At 37.5% G+C, this 9,211-nt stretch overlaps 1 protein-coding gene across 1 annotated transcript in view; it reads left to right on the plus strand.

Moving 5' to 3' along the window:
• LOC101356650 (cyclin-dependent kinase 14-like) overlaps positions 1-9,211 on the plus strand; it is a gene marked incomplete at its 3' end in the record, with an annotated part of 331,988 nt that overhangs the window by 321,951 nt on the left and 826 nt on the right. The window lies entirely within an intron of this gene.

The following is a 9,211-nucleotide window of genomic DNA, read 5'->3' on the forward strand; positions in this document are numbered from 1 at the left end:
CCATAGCTCTTAACCACTACGTCACCAGGGTTTCTGCTTGGTACATAGTAGATGTTAAATATTATTAGTGCTCTTTGGGTCCCACCCCTATAGATTTGGATTTGGTAGGTTTGATATAGGGCCCGGTGAATCTCCATTTATATCGGTTTTGATGTAGGTGGTTGGAGAATCACACTTTGAGGAGTAAGTACTGTGTGGTGGTCTATGGCTTCTGCTATTGTGAACTCAAGAGACTACCTCCTGACAAAAGGAGAGGATGGAGTCTTTTGTGTCTCAGAACATGCTAGAAACTACAGTGCTCTCCCACTTAACTGGCTTCCAAAGTTGTGTTTCCCATGTGCAGACTTTTAAGCACTGGGACTTGCAGCGATGGCAAAGAAAATAGTTTGACTTTAAAAGAAGACAATACTGGCTATTCACATACTTTTGGGTAAAGAGTAGGTTGATTTAAGGCTGGTCAAACAGTGATAGCTAATATGATGTAAATGTTTATTCTTCTTAACTAGAAGATATTAGGAGCTTGGTGTCAAACCACATGCCCTTTTTTTACTGTATGCTTTGTAATGTTCTTGATGACTGTATGTGTAACCCATGTGTAATAAAGTGTGAAATAGTTAAAATAAAGCAAAACCTTTTCAATGCAACCAGCTCATAGCTTTTAAGTCTAGTTTTTATTGCCAGACAGAAAATTAACTCTTCTTTTACCAAGTCTTCCCGGAGCCTTCAGCCCAGAGATTGTCTCTTTTCTGGCTAAAGACGACACTTGACTGTAACCACCACCACGCTCACCCAGTTACTTAGCAAGTCTCATTTCTGCAGAAGTTACTAGTAAGGTGTCTGAATTTGAGAAGAACCACAGTTCTAGCATCTGTGTAGTACCAGCATTTGCATGGATCTTTCCAGTGGCAAATAGGAACAAAATTAGCTAGAGTACTGATGTGCAGTTGATGGGTCATTTGCAGGGAGACGCTAAGACTGATAGCATTTTGTAGTGAGTAAATTAATTCTTATGCAGGGAAGGAACTATTTAGGCAAGAAAGCATTTCAACAGCTTGGATTACTGTGTGATATGAAAGCAAACTAGAGGCTGATGCAGAGCCTACAGAGTACCAGGATGGGAAAAGAAACCCTCAGAGCGCAAGTGTTCCCACCAGTACCCCAACGAAGAGTGATTAGTAGTGAAGAAACACGCTGCAGTTATGATTCATTATTGTAGTTGCCACAGGCATAGTAATTGTGCAGTGAAACATCTGTATGTGTTTTATTTTATAGTGTTGTTTTAGCTCTCCTCAACTAATCCACTTGTAATAAAGAATTTTTTCCGGTGTGTTTTTTATTACGGAAAGTAATATATCTCTGTCATAAACAGTTCAAATGATACAGAAACGTACATGTGGAAAATAAAATTGTTTCTGTAATGCTTCCCCTCAGCTCTAACTGTAATTTGATGTATAGATTCTTCCTAAATTTTTTTTCCTATGCAGAGTCATTTCTTGGCCATTTGGTAGCAGATTAACTGGTTTTACTATTAACAGTGGTAAAGAGTAGCAATGCATTTGTGAAAAAGTTAAAACTGCTTTGAACCAGGTAAACTCTGTTAGGTTGAACCATGTGAAATTGCTGTGTTAGTAGGTTAAAAATGTCAAATATCGGCAGTTCCATGTCAGTAAGCTATGCGATCAGAGGCATTTGTTCTTTGAAGTGCTTTAGTGAGCAGTAGACATGGTCATGTGAGGCTGCAATGTGGAAACAGCCTCAGACTGACCACTCTTGGTCAGAAATCAAACAGTGGGTGACCAGGTGTTGATGACAAGGAGGGATGTTTGGGTCTGTAATTCCCAACACCACATTTCAGGTCTGTGTCATTGGGGAAATTAGGGGAGAGAGCAAGAGGAACATGCAGTGGGGATTGAATTTTTGCCCTTCCCCAAACAGAAAAACTCAGCTAAGAAACAACAGCAGGCTCTTTGATAGACAGAAAACAATTTATGTGATATTTATAAAGTGTTCCTAACCTATTGTATTAATTTTCCACATTTGGAAAACATCTGGTGAATAAAAATGTGTCTCTAAATCCTAAATGTGGTTTTTGCTAAATCAAGTTTACATGACATCGTCTTTGTGCCACATGCGTTTAGCCTTGTGTTTTAGGTTAACTTTCACCATAATACAGAGTGGACTGTGTGTATGTATATGTGCATAAAGTATAAAAAGCAAAGATGAGATCAATGATACAATTTCATCTTTTAATCTGAGTCTTTCATTTATCAGTTTATGGTCCCAGGTGTGTGTGCATGTGTGTCTGTGTAATATTAGATATAATTAAGGAGAAGGTCCAGAACTGAGTAGACCTATAACATTTATGATTGCTAGACCCGGAGCTGCATTTCAGTCCTCACAGTACATGCTAAGTGGTCTAGACTGCCTCCCCATCATTGACACAGTTAAATAAGCAAACGTATCTTTCCCCTGCAAAGGTGTAGTTCCTCAAGATTTCCCCATTCAAAATATCTTAGCTATGAAAATATTCAGAATTCACTGGCAGATAAAACTTCTTAGTTAAAAGTAAGTAGTTTTATTATTTGTAGTATAAAGTGAATTTCAACAGCCTTAGAGCTATCTAGCTGTGGGTTTGAATAAGAGTTTGTTGTGACTGTACCTTGAGATATAGTTGACTTTTTAGGTTTTGTTGTTAGTTGCCATCGAGTTGATTCTGACTCATGGTGGCCCCGTGTGTGCAGAGTAGAACTACTCTATCGGGTTTTCAATGCTGTGACCTTTTGGAAGATCACCAGGCCTGTCCTCTAAGGTTCCTCTGGGTAGGTTTGAACCACCAAACTTTTGGCTGGTAGTCGAGCACTTAACCATTTGCACTATCCAGGGACTCCCTTAGGTTTAATGGATAGTAATCCTTGTCTTCTGGAAGACTCCGGCAACAGTCACACCTCTACCTCCTACCTCACTAAAAAAGACCATATAAAAAAAGATGAAAGGAAAATGTGAATGCACTCTTTCTTTCCAGAGGCTAATGGGGAAGCGAGAGAGGATGGGTTGTGTGTATTTGTGATCTCTCCTTTTCCAATAGAAAGTCAAATAATGACCTAGAGAACTTCTCTGGTGGCGCGGTGGTTAAGCACTTTGTTGCTAACCAAAAGGTCAGCAGTTGGAACCCACCAGCCACTCCTGAGGAGAAAGATGTGGCAGTCTGCTTCCGTAAAGATTTACAGCCTTGGAAACCCTATGGGGCAGTTCTGCTCTGTCCTGTAGGGTCCCTATGAGTTAGAATTGACTCGACAGCAGCAGGTTAGCCTGAATTTCTCTGTGCACTCAAAATTTATTTTAATCATGATAGAATTGGAGTTTTGATGAAATCTCTCTCTTCTAAGTTGAAGTAGAAACTCAAGATGTTTTTTCTCAGTACGTAAGGCTAAGGTTTGAATATGGCTGATGTGTAGATATCTGAATCCTGCTGCTGCACTAAGGGAGGTCTCCCTGTATCCCTCTATCCTGTTGTTGTTGTTGTTAGGTACCGTCGAGTCGGTTCTGACTCATAGCAACCCTATGCACAACAGAGCAAAACACTGCCCAGTCCTGTGCCATCCTCACAATTGTTGCTATGCTTTGAGCCCATTGTTGCAGCCACTATGTCAGTCCATCTCGTTGAGGGTCTTACTCTTTTTTGCTGAAAGGTGATCCAATCGAATGCAGAAGTTGTCAAACAATATCACATGCCAGCAAAATTTTGCTGAAGATCTTTCTAAAGGGGCTGCAGCAGTATACTGACAGGGAACTGCCAGAAATTCAAGCTGGATTTAGAAGCGGACGTGGAACCAGGGATATCATTGCTGAAGTAAGATGGATCCTGGCTGAAAGCAGAGAATACCAGAAGGATGTTTACCTGTGTTTTATTGACTATGCTAAGGCATTCGACTGTGTAGATCATAACAAATTATGGATAACATTGTGAAGAATGGGAATTCCGGAACACTTAATTATGCTCATGAGGAATCTGTACATGGATCAAGAGGCAGCCGTTCGATCAGAACAAGGGGATACTGCATTATTTAGTCAGGAAAGTTGTACCTCAGGGTTGTATCCTTTCACCATATGTATTCAGTCTGTGCGCTGAGCAGATAATCCGAGAAGCTGGACTGTATGAAGAAGAACGGGGCTTCAGGATTAAAGGAAGACTCATTAACGATCTGCGTTATGCAGATGACACAACCTTGCTTGCTGAAAGTGAAGAGGACTTAAAGCACTTACTGATGAAGATCAAAGACCACAGCCTTCAGTATGAATTACACTTCAACATAAAGAAAACAGAAATCCTCACAACTGGACCAATAAGTAACATCACGATAAACAGAAAAGACTGAGGTTGTCAAGGATTTCATTTTACTTGGATCCACAGTCAGCACCCATGGAGGCAGCAGTCAAGAAATCCCTCTGTCCTACTGGGACTTTACCTTTGTCAAAGGCACAGTTATCTTTATTAGCATGAGTGTTTAACTGTTGTTTCAACATCACAGCCCCAAAGCTATTGTTATAATTTTCGTTCTCAACCTTAATTACAAGTCTTTTACATCATGTACAATTGTACCCTTTCATACCTCACCAGTGAAATGAATTTAAAATGTTGCCATATGTTTACCTAAAATTCGTGAGGAAACCAAGCATGCTGGAATTACTGAAGCTAATGTTGCAGGATTTGTTTTGTATGTTAATGATGAAAAAAATAACGTGGTATATTTATGATATTATTAGATTAAATAGAGTATTATTTTGACAGGGTTTGTCTTGAAGAGGGAAACATACTGGCTCTAGGACTTGTGGGTGCTAATCCCTGGACTGACTTGCAGCCCAGGACATACACGGTCTTGATAACAGCAGGAACTACAGTATTGGCTGCTTGCTGAGACCAGTGTCTGCTGCGTTGGCAGCTTCCAAGTTAGTCAGTCTGTCACATACCCTGATGTTGGTAGATATTGAAAACTACCTTCTGCCTTTTAATACCATTTTTTTTTTCTGTCATCAGCCTTGAAATTTGTGGCTTTCCCCCTTTCCAAATGCAAACTCATTATGTTAATCTCAAAGAGAGCTTGCTTTCAAATACAGACATTGGTATTTGTTTAACTGACAGTGTATTTTAAACGTTTATATAAATATATTCTGAAATTTATAATTTGTGATACTTGATACTTCCTAGAATGATATGTGGAGGCTTTGAGACTGCATTTTTCTATAATATTAGTCACTATCAGGAAAATATTTTTTTTCCTCAAGATGACTGATGGCAGGATTTTGATTGTACTGAAATTATAGGAAAAACACAGTGGGAAATGATGGGTGTGAGAACATTACCTTGATAAATGAGAAGCAATTTAGGTTTAAGTGGTCAGAGAAGAAAGGTGATAATGGAGAAAAAAGGGGGAAAATCCTGTGACAATGAGGTGAAAGCTTTAGTACCTTTTTGGAGTTGTTATCAGTAAGGACGGTTCATCACTGAATTTGACAACCTGAGGGAGTATCTTGAAAAATGAAATTGGACAAGATTACAGATGATGTTACAAAATATATTTGTGAAACTTGCCTCACAGAGTTACCTTCCTTTCTTACAATATGATATTCATTAGGCCCTTAGTTCATTTCACCCATAAGTATTTCCCCGAGCACAGGTACGGCCATCATATCCAAATACTGTGTTGTGGTTGGAAATACTGATCCTGAGGATGAGTCTGCCTCAGAAGAGTCATGTAGGAGCAAGTGTCCTTTTCGAAATGAGCAACAGCTGAAAGCTAGCTATTTAAAGCCTTATTTGTTTAAGGCTGATGGGCTAGTTGAATTATTAAAAGGAGGAAGATTGTATAATTATTGGAATTAACAATACTAGACTCTGGTAATTCTATGCAGTGATTGTTTTTTCAAAGCTATATGCTATGATTTTATTGTTACTATGATTTTTGTAATTACTTCCTCACCTTCAAGCTAATTTATAAAGTTCAGATAAAATAAGTTTGTAGATATTTTACTATAAGGTTTTGAGTCTAAAGTTGTCAGATATAGGTAGGGCAAAAGAGAAGGCATCCCCACAGTAGTTAGCTTAGTCTTCAGTGGCCTTGGAATATACATTGATGCTGTTGACTCGATTTCAGAGGGGAGCACACTTGTGTACTGATGTTGGTTACAGCCACACCAAGTAATTCTCAATTCATATGGCCCTCTTTTGACCAACTATTCATAAAAGTTTATCATGGAATTAAGAATATCATATATCATTTTATTTGAGTGAAATAGTAAATAATCTAGATTTGCTTTTGCTTCTAATACGCAAAAACAAGAGTGAATCTCTTTTTAAAGATGCTGTCTTGCAGCATTTTTGAGTATTTTTCACAGGTTCACGGTTTGCCCAGGGCCACCAGTGCCTGCAATAGGTTCTGAATAAATATTTGATGAATAAATGAATGATTACAAGTTCTTGACAGAACACATACAAAATATTTTTCTTTTGTTTTTCTCTTCAAGTTGTGTAGATTCTTAACCAAAAACCAAAACTGAAGATACAGTGTTACTAAAATAAACAATAAAGATAGAGGGAACTTTTGTTCTTTGAGTATTCAGCCTGAATGGTCATTGCTATAGGGGGATATAATTCTCTTCATTTTCGTTTCTTACGGAGGGATGAAGAAGAGTCATCCTTAATTTAATAGTCATGGTTACGAGTATGTAAAATGTTCATGTATTAATAAGGTTTTAGATTATGAGATAGGATGGGTTACTTGCATAGTGCATTTTTTATATATATATATGTTTTCCCTGTCTTCCACAATTCTTCTATTCTTATACGGAGTTAGAAAGACAGAAGACTAAATCGACACTCAAATTTAATTAATTAGAAATGTCATGTAATTATATTCATGTCCTTTGACCCTGTAATTCCACTTTCTGCTATTCATTATAGGGAAATAATCCTAAAGAGATAAAACTTTAAATGCCCAATTATATCCTTTGTAGTATTATTTATAAAAATGAAAATCTTAAGATTATATTAATTAGTTAATGAGCAGTATTACAATAAGTCTGATTATTGGAGGGGGGTGTCTCATCCTTTTTTTCTTTAAACCAACTGTTTCTTGCATGGATCTTGAAATTGCCAACACTAATAGTTGGTCTTCTCTGAATTAGTGGGAGGATAGAAATATCTGGCATCAGCCTGAAGTTTGGGGCTAGTGCTGGTCTCAGACTAAAAGGAAGATAACGTCAAAATTTAGAAAAGCTGCTAGGTAGCAGCACACACTGTTCTCATTCAAAGAATAGCTAAATACACACACACACACACACACACACACACACACACATATACACACATATATGCTTCTGAGGAACCTAAGTGAATGATGTTCAATAATTTATTGAGCTCCTGCTATGTATCAGGCCTTGATGTAGGAGCTGGAAATATATCAATGGAAAAAAAAAATTCCTGCTCCTGTGGGGTTTGGAAAACAATGAATGTTGGTTGCCTGCTCTTGAATCTCCTGTAGCTGGTGCTATGAACCATCAGCTTTGGGGGTACTATGAACTCAAAACTCCCCCCAAAGCCATAAATCCAACAGGGAGAGGAAATAAAACCATACATGAACCAGACCTTCACCAGCACTAGGGAACATCAGTAAGCTTGTGGTTGCAGAGACTGGCGCAGGGGAAGCTTAAGAGAAACTTAGGGTCTAAATAAGAATAGATGAGCACAGAGTATATAGACAAAGCACAGACAAAATCATTCCAGAAAGAGAAAACTGGGATTTAGTGTGGCTCGTAACACCAGCTATGGGAAAGGGGGTTGAAAATGAATGGGACCAGAACTGACAACCATAGGAAAGCATTGCTTTTGGGAAGATTCAGATATATAAAGAAATGGTGGTACCCCTTGAAGATATGGCAGTCATAGGAAAGAAGGAAGTAAAAGGGGGAAACTTAAGTATCCTGTAGAGATTAAAAAGAAACAAGACACCCCAAATTCTCCCCACCAGCACCATCATAAAAACTGCATAGGAAAGGACAGAACTGACAGAAGGCAAGAACCACCCAGTCCATTAAATGAATAGAAATAGAACAAAACAGGCCACATCTATACAAAACTGCTGCAAAAAATCAGAAATGAATTTTTCTGATTCATTTCATATGAGTCAGTGCATTTTACCTGATAAAAACTCTTGTTCAAAAAATCCATAAAATTAAAGCTGTAATACAACAATGCATTTTATCCGATAAAAACCCTCGTTCAGAAAACTCCATAAAATTAAAGAAAGCTGTAATATAATACTGTAATCTGAATTGAATATTCTCATTTAGGTTTTTTTGGTATATGAAACAGAAAACACTTTGAACTGGAAATACAAAATCTAAGAACAATGGACCAAAAAGTGAAATGAAAGTTGATTGAACTTAGGGTAGGGATAGAAGAAAAAACAAAATCAATCAGAAATGAAAATTAAATTATAAGGTGCCCAAGGGAAACGGATTCAACTAACAGATGACCTGACATATCAATGTTTACATTAAATGTAAATGATCTAAACACAGGAATTAAAAGTCAGGGATTAGAAGAATGGGTTAAAAATAAATAAATAAATAAAAACCAAAACAAAGCACATGACCCCAACTATATGCTGTCTATAAGAAACTCACTTCAAATGTAATGATAATGGCATGTTAAAAGAAAAAGGATGGAAAAAGATATTCCATGCAAACATTAATCAAAAGAAAGTAGCAGTGGATATATTAATAGCAGATTTAGCAGACTTAAGAGCTAAGAAAATTACCAGGGACAAAGAATGATGTCATACATTGATAAAAGGGTCAATTCACAAAGAAGACATAGCAATCCTATATATGTATGCAGCAAATGACAGAGCTTCAAAATACATGAAGCAACAAATGGCAGAACTGAAAGGAGAAATCAAGAAATCCACAATAAAATTGGGGATGTCAACACCTCTCTCTCAGTAATGGATAGAACCACTATTCAGAAAATAATCAAGTATATAGAAGTACTGCTGCAGCTGCTTTTGAATGATCTTCAGCAAAATTTTACTTGCGTGTGATATTAATGATATTGTTAGATAATTTCCACATTCAGTTGGATCACCTTTCTTGGGAATAGGCATAAATATGAATGTCTTCCAGTTGGTTGGCCAGGTAGCTGTCTTCCAAATTT

Source organism: Trichechus manatus, unplaced genomic scaffold (genome assembly GCF_000243295.1).
Source record: "Trichechus manatus latirostris isolate Lorelei unplaced genomic scaffold, TriManLat1.0 scaffold00085, whole genome shotgun sequence".
In the NCBI taxonomy this organism is placed as follows: Eukaryota; Metazoa; Chordata; class Mammalia; order Sirenia; family Trichechidae; genus Trichechus; species Trichechus manatus.